Source organism: Ctenopharyngodon idella, chromosome 7, assembly GCF_019924925.1.
Source record: "Ctenopharyngodon idella isolate HZGC_01 chromosome 7, HZGC01, whole genome shotgun sequence".
Lineage (NCBI taxonomy): Eukaryota > Metazoa > Chordata > Actinopteri > Cypriniformes > Xenocyprididae > Ctenopharyngodon > Ctenopharyngodon idella.
This window is the reverse complement of record NC_067226.1, coordinates 27,270,787-27,284,716: the sequence shown is the minus strand read 5'-3', so window position 1 is coordinate 27,284,716 and position 13,930 is coordinate 27,270,787. Positions and strand designations below refer to the sequence as shown.

Sequence of the window (13,930 nt, the reverse complement as noted above, 5' to 3'; positions counted from 1 at the left end):
GCTTATTTAAAAAATAGTTGTTCCATATGGCATTACTATAATCCACATCCACACAAGTGCACTCTGCGTCACATGTGTATCTTTCATACTCTTTGTTAGCCTCTTTTCCACCGTTGGGCCAAACCGTTCTCTTTGCTTTACTGTTCCATTCCGTGCCGATCTGATCCGATCCAGTACGGTATGGATATGGTTTCGTTTTCCACTGTGGGGCTGATAACGGAGCTCTTCAGTCGTTGCCTTAGTAACGCAAGAGTTTACACACGATAGGCTATGCGATGTAAATAGTGACCGTGTTATGTAGGATGATCAGTTATTTCTTTTAATTGTATAGTTAATTTGTGTTCATGTTGCTCAAATGTTTAGCAAGCTACGGAGAAACCGGCAGTCAGGCAACAGACAAGTGACCGATCTTGAGTGACGACTTCACATCACTACTCGCATTCTAGCAGTCCGGTTCGGCACGGTTGACTAATTCCGGGTGGAGAACGGTTTGTAATCGTGCCATACCGTATCGGGCTCAGTTGGAAATCTTTCATTAAGTTACAGATTTCGTTTCCAAACAAATCAAACATATGGGTGACCCTTGAACTTGGTAAAAAGATAATCCCTTAACCATCCTGATTGGATAGTGAAAACACGATTTTTATTTTTTCATTTATTTTTGCTAATTTTAGTAAACTTTAACATTAGAGTGCACATCATACGCTGTTATTAATACGGGATCGGCTGGAAATAGCGACCTCTCTTGGATTGATTTAGTATTAACATTATAATCTGAACGCAATCAACATTAGCCTAGGCTACTTGTAACGCATTACAAGTAGCCTAACTTGAGTTACGTAATCAGATTACCTTTTCAAGTAACTGGTAAAGTAACCAATACTTTTTTAATTTACAACAAATTATCCAAGTTACTTTTTCAAATAAGTAATGCAAGTTTCTTTTTCACATTTATTGACTGACAGCTCTCCTGTCCCCATGTTGAGAGAAATAAAGTGCAGAGGTGTTGTGTGCACATGTGTGAACATGATGGTTATTGTAGTTCTAGACTAAATGTGAACATGCATTTACTCATCTTACTTGCACAAAAATATTCAGTATTCCTCAAAATGACTAAAAACTGTGAAATGCAATCTCAGAATTTTACGCAAACCTGTAATAACTATATTAAATTACACAAATATACTTTATGTATGTAATCTCACTTTATTAACCAATGTCTTTCCTGCTGACCTTCAATGATCTAATTCAACCATACTAACAGGCAAAAATTACTTTAGATTAGATTTAGAAATAAGAGTGTTGAACTTCCTTCTCCTGTATCCTGTTCTTCTTCAATCCAAAATGGCTGAAAGGCTGAAAGGCTGAAAGGTTTGTTTGAGTGACGCCTTGAGCCTGACGCTTATTCATTTTACTTTTGGTGTGAAAGGGCCTTAGCATTTGCCAAAAATAGAACTTGTTTTGTTGTTATTATAAAACAAACAAACAAGCCCAGCACAGGTGAGAAAAAGTAATGCAAAAGTAATGTAACACATTACTTTTCATAAAAAGTAACTAAGTAATGCAATTAGTTAGTTTTTTTAGGGAGTAACACAATATTGTAATGCATTTTTTTTTTTTTAAGTAACTTTCCCCAACACTGGTTACTGTTTAATTTTGTTGTGTGCTGTTGTCTTCACAAGTCAGCAGTAAGGGAATGTTTCAATTTCAATATTTTTAGTGCCACAGGCTGTGAAGAAGCACTTTTCCATTGACTTTTTCATTGAATAACTTAAATTAAAAGCGCAATTTACATGCAAAATTTGTGGTTATGCATGTATGCACAGAATGTGGCTTTGTACTTCCCCCTACTACACCTCCAGCAATACCAGCAGGGCATTGGGCATAAATATGCACAACTATAAACGTCATCAGTTAATATCTACACAAGAACTTAAAGCAAAGAAAATCTTCAAGGTGAGGACATTTTTCATTAATTTTTCAAATATTTAAAGAGTAGAATTTAAAAATACGATCTCTTATATTGTGGTCACAGTAAGAATTAGTCAAACTCTGTTTTATAATATGAGATCAAATGTGAGTTTAGTAGGGCTGCCCTTCTAGTAATCGACTAAATGTTAGTCAATGATTAGAGGCTTAGTCGACTTAGTCTCAGAAAAAAAAACTCCACAGGAATTGTCGAAGTCACGCAGTCTGTGAGGACAGATTGTTAACGGCTGGTCCTTGTCACAAGGGGGTCTTTTATAGGGGGTCTCCAGAAAATTTGACAGCAAAGAAAATGATTTTACAAAATTAACCGGACAACTTAAACATTGTGTTAACATTTAATAAATATTTTTTAACACTACAACATGTTTTGTGAAACAAAACCCACTAATCATAAAATATATCCCTATGAATGAAGTGGTTTAATTAAGTTTGATAAACCGCTCAGTTCATATGGATCTATTTTACGATCTCTTTATGGATGTTTTGAAGCATCAGAGTTTTGGGGGAATAGACTTAAAATTGACATTAGTGAGTTGAAATTAAAGGATTTTTGGCTATCAAAACCAACATTGTGATGGAAAGAGAGGTTCGGCACTGCTAGATGTAGTTTTTCTGGAAATTTAGGCCTGGATCCAACATTTGTGGTGTATCCTTAATGTTTCTCTTGGTATTACGATTCAGATTTGTGGCAGTTCTGATTTATTTCCCTCCATAAAATCACTAAAAATGCTTTAATCATGATAAAAAAAGACTAATCCATAACCAAACCTGCCAGTTGTTTATGGAAAACATTTGGTTGGGAGGGACTTCAGCCAGTTAGGCTTGTTAGATCAGTATTTACATCAAAGCTTTTTATTCAACCAAACACTCGACACAAAGGCTGGTGTGTAAGAATATTCATGTATATTTACATTTAGTAGCAAAATTGCATCTCTCAGTATTCAATGTATAATTAAATATAGTGTTTAAAAACAGTGTTTTAACAATAAAGTAATGAATTGTTTTGCTAAGCAGACTGGAGAGTGACAGTGAAGGTCGACACATTCAGTACAGCGATTACCATGAGTTTCGGGTGAGTTGAAATTTCTGTGCATTAAATAGGATGAGTATGTACTGTAAGGGGTAATCCACAGCTTTGTGTGCTCTACTCTATTTTAATGCACAACATGGAGGCAAAACCACCTGATTTGCACCTCTGCAATGTGCAGTGGGCGATATGACGATATGAGAAAGATAATGTATATGTATATGATGTATATCACGGTATAGTTATTTTTGTTATTTTGTTTTATTTTTGCTATTAAAAATAAGAACAAAGAAGCAAATTACAAACAATAGGACAAATGCAATATAACAAAAATATGAATTAAACTAATGAAGTTTTTCAGGTACAATAGGTTTTTTAATTTCTAGTTCAAAGTAGTGCAGAAATGGAATAATCAAATGTAAAAATAAAATACTGCATAGTCTTCGCTGTATGAATTAAATATGAATTTATTCGTATTAAAGCTACAAAAGTTATTCAGTCAAGTGCAGTTATTTTCTCTTTTGCTTGATTTGACAGTTGGAGGTTTATTAGGCTGCAGTCACTTTAAGACTGAATGCACAGATCCATTATACTGATACACATCTGGATAATACCAAACTATTTACTTTCACTTTAGACATAACCAACTGAGTTTACACGAATACTCCACATGATGGCATTTCATAACACTTCAACATAATCGCTTCATAACATTAAGGTTCAACCACTGTAGTCACGTTGACTATTTTTCGATGTCTTTACTACTTCTCTGGACCTTGAATGCGGTGATTTCATTGCTTTCTATGGGAGATTAAAAAAACTCTCGGATTTCATAAAAAAAATCTTAATTTGTGTTCCGAAGATGAATGAAGGTCTTACGGGTGTGGAACGACATGAGGTTGAGTAATTAATGACAGAAATTATATTTTTGGGTGAACTAACCCTTTAATGACTCTTTTTAACATCAAGCATGCCCCAAATTCGCGATTGACTTCTGAAAGAGGCAGCTTTTCGTGCATGCGCTTTGCCAGTGTGCCAGTTCTTTATCACGACTTATTGCACTTAATAACTATTTTTAACATCAATCAGTTCCCGCTCTGTTGCCTCATTCATGCTTTTCATTATTATCAGTGCTGTGCTACGCGTATATATATATATATAACGTGATGTACACAATATAGCAAAAAATCTATAACGATAGGCATTTCATACTGACGCCATGATATATATCGTCATACCGCCCAGTCACATGACAGCATGCCATGATAAATCCATTGACCTTGGGGTAAAGACAAATATCTTTTTTTTTTTTAAAATCATTTGTATTTGGATAGTTTTCCTAAAATTTTGTTTCTTTATATCAATATGTTCATGTTGAAGATGTAACTTTATGTCTGTATATTAATGGATACTAGTCTTAAATTCTAGCTACATAAATATTCTGAGAAACATTTGACATATTTTACAGACAGCCGAGTCTTCCACCAAGCAGATCAACTCTTATTCATCAAGGTCCTCCAAAACGATTTTGTCTAGGCACAGAGAGAAAAGTGCTTGATGATAATGGAAAAGTCAGAAAATGGACTTATGGGATAAAAGACAGCACAAAACAAAATTGTTCTGCTGGTGGGAGAAACTGGCGTTGGCAAGACGACTCTTATTAACACCTTGGTCAACTACTTACTGGGAGTGAAGTTTGAGGATGAAATATGGTATGAAATCACAGAAGAAGAAGCAGGAGATCAATCACAATCACAAACCTCTGAAATCACCATGTATGAGGTCTGTCCTGTAGAGAATCCTGTATCTCTCACCATCATTGATACTCCAGGCTATGGAGACACTAGAGGACTGGAAAGAGATCTGGAAGTTGCTGAGAATTTATCCGTTCTTTTTCAGAGCAGTGATGGAGTTCGTGAAATTGATGCTGTGTGTTTTGTAATTCAAGCATCTAAGAATTGTCTCTCAGACAGACAGCATTACATTATCAGTTCTGTTCTGTCTTTATTTGGAAAGGACATTGTGAACAACATTGTGTTTCTAATCACACACTCTGATGGTCTGCTACCTAAAAATGTCCTCAGCGCCATTAACAAAGCCAGAATCCCCTGCAGACGAGACCACAGCGGACAACCTGTTTATTTCTTATTCAACAACAGGCAGGCTGAAGCCCACGAGAATGAGAAACGTTACCTTCGTGCTCAAAGAGATGCTTGGGAAAACAGCATGGAAGAGACAAAGCAATTCCTTCAGTCTCTGAATGAAAAGAACAGAAGAAGTTTAGAGTTGACTTCAGATGTCCTGATAGAGCGCATTCAATTTGAAGCAATTATTTGCAACTTACAGCTGCGAGTTCAAGAGAAAGAGTCGAAGAAATCTGAAAAAATTCAGATTCAGCAGGCAATAAGGCAAAACAAGGAAAAGATTGAAAAGTGTACAAACTTCAGCATTAGAGTCAAAAAGACTCTCAAAGAGAAGGTGCCCATTGAGAGCAAGTCATGGAAGAACAGGAAGGCTACGACCTGCACCGTCTGTGAGGAAAATTGCCATGAGTTTGACTGCTGGTGGGTTGCTAATCCCAGCAAAAGTCATGAAAAACGGCTACTGTACCGTGTGCACAGGGAAGTGCCACCACAGCAAACACGTCAAAGAAAACAAGAAATATTTCATCAGCACCTCAAACGTTGTGATGACATTTGACGAATTAGAAAAGGAATATGAAAAAGCCCAAACTAAGAGGTTTTCAGTTGTAATGGATGATCTTGACAGAGATCTGCAGACGATTGAGGACCAAAAGCAAATTCTTCTGTTCAGTGCTTACAAGACCATCAAGTCTCTTTCTAAGATCGCATTAAAAGCAGACTCTGCCTTCACTCTTCAGCATCTCGACTTCTTCATACCCAGAGTGAGGGAGGCTGGGAAAGAAAACTGGGCCAAAGAGCTGGAGGAAATGAAAAGGAGCGCTGAGTCTGAAGAAGCAAATAAAGATGCTCTGAGTTATCTGAAAGCTGGTCTGACAAAACTTTTCCTTGGTGCAGTGAACAAATGCAGAGAGGACAAGAAATGAATCAATGAAAATGAAAATGAAGATTGCTTACAATGAGAAATCAATGGTGGTGTATTTTGTAGATAAAAAAAAAAAAGAAATATTAAGCTATAAATGAGAGTATCAAGCTGTTTTAGTGCTTATTTAAATGGCAAGACACTCCAGTACATCCTCTTAGGTTATGAAGTGTAATAATAACTGTAATATTTTAGGAAACTGGATAAAATTTTTAACATAAAATGTTGCATCCATGAACATTGATGTGTTTACTCTTGTGTTAAAGGTGCAGTAAGCGATTTCAGAAAAACACTGTTGACATTTGAAATTGAAACAAACACGCCCCTACCCAAAAGGATCATACCCCGTCTTGATAGCCCCGCCCCCAAATTCACAAACATGCTATGCAACACAGGCACCTCCCCCATCATGAGTGTATTTGCCCCTTACTGCTGATTGGCTACAAGTGTGTTTTGGCGCTCGATCTACTTTCAACAGCATTTCTCAGAAATCGCTTACTGCATCTTTAATTCTTGCTGAACTCCACATTTATCTCCATCAACTGCTGGAGTCTTTCATTTTTTATTTCTTTTACCTTTATTATGTTATTTCCCTCAGATTTGTCTGTCTTTATTAACATCAAATTCCTTTGTTAAAGGTGCAGTGTGTAAATTTTAGCGGCATCTTACGGTGAGGTTGCAAATTGCAATATAGAGAAGCTACGGTGGCCAACACAGGACAAAGATGTCATCGTCTGAGAGAGCAGAGAGTAGCTAGTCAAGCAAACGCACTCTGTAGAGCAGTTTGTCCATTTAGGGCTACTGTAGAAATATTGCCGGCACAAAATGGCGACTTAAAATGTAAGGAGACCCTTGGTGTATGTAGATATAAATGGCTCATTCTAAGGTAATAAAAACATAATGGTTCATTATGTAAGGTCTTTATACACCACTGAAAACATAGTTATGTATATTATATTGCATTTCTGTCAATAGAGCCTCCTAAAATTTACACATTGCACCTTTAAATAAAATAACTAAAATAAATACAAAAATATATTACCTTTATAACTTTTGTATTTTCTTGACCAAAACTAGAAGACCTCCTTATCTTCAAATTAGTGAAAGATAATTAGTGAAAAGATGCAAAAAACGCACACTCACTTGTCACTTTATTATGTACATCTTGCTAGTACAGGTTTGGACCCCCTTTTGCCTTCAGAACTGCCTTCATTCTTCACAGCATTCAACAAGGTGCTGGAAACATTCCTCAGAGATTTTGGTCGCAGTTGCTGCAGATTTGTCGGCTGCACATCCATGATGCGAATCTCCCATTCAACCACATCCCAAAAGTGCTCTATTGGATTGAGATCTGGTGACTATCGAAGCCATTTGAGTGTAGTGAACTCATTGTCATGCACTCAACTTAAAGATTTTAAGGCAGCACAAACACTTACTTTTTTAAAAATGGTAGGTGGATCCTGTTGTAAAGCAAGAAAATCCACGTCCAGGCACTCGCATAGTTGGAAAGGTAAAAAGCCTTTATTATAAGACAGGGTACATCTTAAAAAACACCAACGCGTATCAGCCCAAACAGGCCTTCGTCAGGGTGCAAGACACTAAAGAGTGAGAAGTAGCTAAATAGATAGGCTACACCTGTGACTATACATTTTCAGGATCTGACCACTAGATGTGGTCATGAGAAATATCACAAAAATGATGACATGATAAATACAATAAATTCACATTGGATTGTTTGAGAAATTATTGAATAGTTTTTACTTTCAAGAGACATCTAGTGGTCAGATCGTGAAAATGTATAGTCACAGGTGTATCTATTTAGCTACTTCTCACTAGTATCTAACACCCTGACGAAGGCCTGTTTAAGCTGACATGCGTTGGTGTTTTTGTGATGAAATTCTTGCCTTATTAGCAGAATGGTATTGAATAGCTCTGAGCAAACATGCTCTTGTAAGGATTTTAAGCAAGAACAAGCTTTAGCGCAGAAAGAACAAAACAGATGTGGCTGCATGAGGTGGCAGCTTTCATTGAACAACTTCAAACCTCAGACCAATGTCATGGTTAAATGGATGCACCAAAAATATTGGTTGAATGGTACTGTAATTAATAGAGAAACAGTGGGAGTTCTGCTGCGGAACAGTTCCAACAGGAGGTTATGATCGGGCAGCAATTTTCATTAAACAGTAAATATAGCCTACTCCTTTAAAAATGATCTTGTATGTTTCAATAAATGGCGCACGTGACAAATTCAACCAGAGTACTTATTTTATTTAATCAGAATCAGAAAGATTCAAAATGAGCTTTACTGGCTCATAAGTATGTTTGCACACACAAGGAATTTGTTTTGGTGACAGAAGAAGCTAAAGAAGAAGTAAACAGAGACAACAGTACAGTTAGTAAAATAAAAAAATAAAGAATAAAGATAAATGAATAAGATACACATATGTATATATAATATATAAATAAATAAATAAAAATAGACAAATTTGTAGGTGTGCTATACACAGAATAGAATAGAATAGAATAGAATAACAGGGAATGGAGTAAGAGGTAAGGATATTGTCAAATAAATATAAGTGCTAGGCACATATTTATCAGTGCCCAGTGGAGGCATTTAACTGTTCATGCCTTACTTACTCTATATCTATTTAAGGGGAGACACTACAGGCAAAAACACTGTTTTTTCAGGCACCTGTCAATTTTGAGATTTTGCACTTTTTGGCTTTTCATAAAGTGTTTTTTCAGACTGGTGGAAAGAAAACATCCAAAATACATTTTTAAGTGTATATCTTATAGCACTTTATCTATTTGCGTCTATAGATTTCAATTACAGTAAATATCTTTAAAGGCCGTTTTCTCAAAATAAGTTTTTTCTCCTGCTCTGAGTCAGAAATCTCCACTTCAGCAGAACTTATATACACCAAACTTTACAGTTTTATTCCTATCTATATTCTGAAGGCTTTTACAGAGGGATTTGTTGATATATTATTCCTATCCTGTGTTATAGGTCCTTTTACTCAAAAAAGCATGGCAAAAATAGATTTTTTAAGGCTATTGTCAGTATTCTCTAATTTACTAAAGCACAAAATAAGATATCCAGAATCCCCTCTGTAAAAGCCCTTTCATCTAATATGTCAACAAATAGAACCAAGAATTTTAAACCTGAACCTTTCCAATTTCCAGATTTTGTTTTTGGAAATGTATGCAAATAAGCGTATATTTAAGTATATAAGGCCTAATTTGCATATTAAAACATAAATTTACACAAAACTTGTAATACATTTTTTTCTTATGTTTATGCCAGTAATAAACTGGAAAAGTTTCACAGTGATATCTTCTAATTTAAAAAAAATCCCTATTCACCTGTAGTGTCTCCCCAAGCATGTGGAGAAAGATGACAGATAATGTTTGCAGCTGAGATTTAATGATATGCAATGGCTAGCCTATTACTTTATTAGAATTTGTAACAGATTAAAGATATACATAATTTAATTTATTATTTCAAATATTATCAAAACCGAGCAAGTGGAGGGGGCAAGAAAATTAATTCTCAAACAAAATCTTGCATTACACCATATTGTGATGTGTTATGGAAATATGATCTCTAGAACAGCGCCACCCTCAGGTAACTGTATGTACAGAAAGAGCATAGGTTACTGGACCTGTCATTAAGATTTCATAGGTTCTCAGAAAAAAAAAAAAAAAAAAAAAAAAAACCTACCGAGAACATAGAGGGCTAGACAAATTCGTTCTCTAACGAAATTGTGCATTAGCCTATAACATATTCTGAGGATGGTGGTATCAGAATATGTTCAATGAAAGCTGACACCTCATGCAGCCACATGTTTTGTTCTTTCTGCGCCAAAGTTTGTTCTTGCTTAAAGAGCACATTTACACCATATTGTGGTGTCACCATATTATCCTGTTGTGTCGTCTCGGGTCACGTCAGATCAGTGAGCAGCAAGTCATAATTTCGATTTAGTTATGTCATTATTTCGACTTTTAAAATCATAATTTCGGCTTTTTAATCTTAAAAATTCGACATAGTAAGCTATGTCAAAATTTCCAACAGGTATGTCATAATTTCAACTTTTTATCTCATAATTATGACTTTTAAAGTCACAATTTAGACTTTTTATTTCATAATTATGACAGAAATGGGCTTCCATAGAAATGGGCTTCCATATTTCCATAGGGAAATGGGCTTCCATACATCCATAGGGAAATAGGCTACCATAGAAATGGGCTTCCATATAATTGGACATTATAACACGCAATTGTGAGTTTATATCTCACAATTCTGACTTTATATCACGCGATTCTGACTTTATAACTCGCAATTCTGACTTTATATCACGCGATTCTGACTTTATAACTCGCAATTCTGACTTTATATCACGCAATTCTGACTTTATAACTTGAGATTGTGAGTTTATATCTCGCAATTCTGAAAAAAAAAAAAAAAAAGAATTGTGAGATATAAACTCACAATTGCAAGAAAAAAGTCCGAACTGTGAGATAAAAGTTGCAATTACCTTTTTTATTTTTTATTTAATGGCAGAAACAAGCTTCCATATAAAACTAACAGATGAATAAGGCTAGATGAAACAATGAATAATGACTAGAACAACTCAATGATTAACTCAACAATAAACACTCACTGTTTATCCTTGTTTCACATCAGAGATGCAAATATTGTCCATCCTGAACATCTAAATGTGGTGTGGACACAAGCAAATGAATGATGAGGATGTGTTTACATGCGAATGTGTTCACTGTTTATTAACGAACAAAGAAGCAGTAAACAGCAGGAGTATGAAACAAAACAACAAAAAAATATTTTTACAACGAGACGAATTCTAAAAAATGTAACAATGTTTAAATGTCCACATTCCAGTCAATCACAACCAAGTATTTAGAAAGAGGAAATAAGACACATTTATTCTGAACCAGCAGCAGCAGAAGATGATTATTATTCTTCATGGGGTTAATGAGAATCCAACAACCTTTACTAACATTATAAATGGACTTCAGATGATTGAATGCACAATATGAGCACTTTAATGCAGGCTGGCCAGAGTCTTTAGCTTGTCTCCGATGATTTTAATACCAGGGGTGGTGACAAGGAAACGTCCTTCCTTTCTGTTTGTCTTGTCTTTTTTAATCCCTCAAACTCTCCTCTCAACACAAACTCTCTCAGTAGTCAAACTTATTCCTTCATCTCACACACAGCCTCAAACTGAGGGTTTTTAAAGGCTCTCAGTAAGTTTCATGTGCATGTCTTCATTAATTAACTCAACCCTCATCAATCAGCTCATTATTAGGTTGTTCGGTTCAAACAGCACAAGTGGCCTGTTGCATGAAGCCGGTTTCAGTTTCTACCCAGGTAAGTTTGAGATTAGTTTAAGCAAACTCTGGTATTTCGAGCTTAATAAGGTGAATTGATTTTTAGCTGTGTTCATCGCCAAAGTAACTTACGCTAACCTGCTCCGGAGTAGGTTTTATTCTGGGTTAGAGCAAAGGAAGGAATAGTCGTTTTTAATTCTAAATCTAACTCTGCTTTTATCCTTTGTCATCTATGTTGGGCTACCTGAGGAGCCATCCACAAGCTGGTCACAACCCATTAGTTGCCAAAGAGGAGGGAAAGCCAATGTCCGGAGCCTGGTTTGCCTCCCGTCTACTCCTGCTCTGCCAATACTACGGGCTTCCCCCAGAACATTATACGCCTCATTATCTGTGCATAGGGGCTGCTACAACTGCAGCTTCCTCCACTCCTGTCTCTACATTGAAGGCCACGGGGTGATGGTCTTCAGCCGCTTATGAACGTTACCTCCGGCCTGATGCTCGAGCCATCCTTGAGAAAAGCTATGAGTGCTGCTCCCTGATCTATGGCTTGAAAATAAATATTATGGCTTCAGTAGCTGTTGGGCCTATTTACTATTTATTGAAATATATATTTACTTCTATCGTTAGCTCTAGCTACATTCCCCAATCTAGCTTCATGTAGATCGATTGGCTCTTTACAATTAAATTCAGTTAGTTTGGCTTCCTGAAAGGCTCATTTGGATCCTCTGCTGGCTCTTCAATTTAGCAGCAAGATCCAGGGAGGATAGCCTGGCATGGTCTGTTTGGGGGATTTGCGCTGCTCTCCCAGTTTAAAAAAAAAATGGGAGGTTGTCCCCAGAAGCTGCTGCTGTTCCCTGTCTTAACTTTTCATAGAGCTCATGAAAAGGATGGGGAATTTAGAATAGAACCATACCATCAAATGTAACTTTAGCAAAATATGTCAATAAAAGTTGATTAAATCCAATCTCTTAATTTTCAGAAGAGAAGTAAATTTTCTGTCTCTCTCGCAAGAAGTGAATCACTCGGATGCTCTGCATGTTCCATGTGATTGGCTGTTTGCCGCACGTGTCACACTTTCAGGTGCATGCGTTTCAGAGTTAATCGCAAACTCTGGATTAAACCTGAGTTGAAAGAGAATGTTTATAGCAAGCGTTATGAGACCTTTAAACCTGATCTAAACCAGGTTGGATTTATCTTTGATTTGTCAACTCTAACCTACTCTGAAACTCAGAGTTTGTTCACCTAGCTATGTTTCCATCCACCTATTTTTATGTGCATTTTGGGATATCGCATCAAAAACTGCTGGATGGAAATGCCAAGATGTGCACAAATTTAAAAAATGTGCATAAAAAAACGTATGGGCTCATTTGAGTCTGATACATTTTTATCTGATAAGAAACCATAAGCATAAACTATGATGAAAACACATTTAACGAATAAGTTCCTCAATGTGCATCAAAAATATCATTTGACTGCGCAATGGGATGCAATTTGTCCACTTGCTCTGAGACGCAAGAAATTTACATACAGTGGCTTCTCCTACTTTTCTCAGTGATATCTACTCCAAGTTTATCAGGAAGTGACAATTTTGTTCTCTTCAACTCACTGGATGGATGGATGCCGCTTTATTCACACGTTTTAGGCAATATTCCAATTTTGCGCATAAGTTAAATTCGGAACTTCGGATGGAAACATACAGTATTGTAATTTTTTTTTTTCTCAACTGGCCCTTTGCAACAAAACAGCCTTGTTTCTGCAGTGACTTTCAGCATGTTTCCTATAACAACATCTGACATGTTTATGTTTTACATGGCGCAAGAGAGAGAACCACGCTAAATCCAATCAGAGCGGTCAGACTGATATGGATCTCCAGAAATGTGATTGGAATAGAATTTCAAACCACAAATGAATGTCGCTTGAAACAGATTTGTAAAAATCACATTTCATGTGAATTTTCTTTTCTTTTTACTTTTGCTGTTCACACTTGATAAATATGATCAGAGAAATCAAGCATTGCATCAGTCCAGGCAGGCCACGTCAGTCAAGCTTGCATCAGCTGACAATCAGCTGTTTCTAGTGTGTTTTGACACATATCACAGCACTTTGTTTAAAATCCCCACTCTTCTGTTGCATGGCTGTATGCTGAATTTAACTTCCCTCTCCATCCCCAGCTCTACCTTTAGCCTGGAGATCTGTGATCTAATCCGATATCTGTCTTGTGATTATCTTCAGTCATACCATAAAGTTTTACATTATAATCATAATTTCTTGTGTATTTTGGCTTGTTTACAACAACTTGTGTTAAATTTTATGGATCTGTTATGTTACACCAACATGACCTGACTTGCTGCACACAGGAATGCATTATCATTAAGGCGAGACACTACAGGTGAATAGGGATTTTTTTTAAATTAGAAGATATCACTGTGAAACTTCTCCAGTTTATTACTGGCATAAACGTAAGAAAAAAATGTATTACAAGTTTTGAATAAATGTATGTTTTAA

General features: G+C 36.2%; 1 pseudogene; it reads left to right on the top strand.

Moving 5' to 3' along the window:
* Positions 1-3,050: 3,050 nt before the first annotated feature.
* LOC127515625 (uncharacterized) lies at positions 3,051-6,458 on the top strand (annotated as a pseudogene).
* Positions 6,459-13,930: the final 7,472 nt, after the last annotated feature.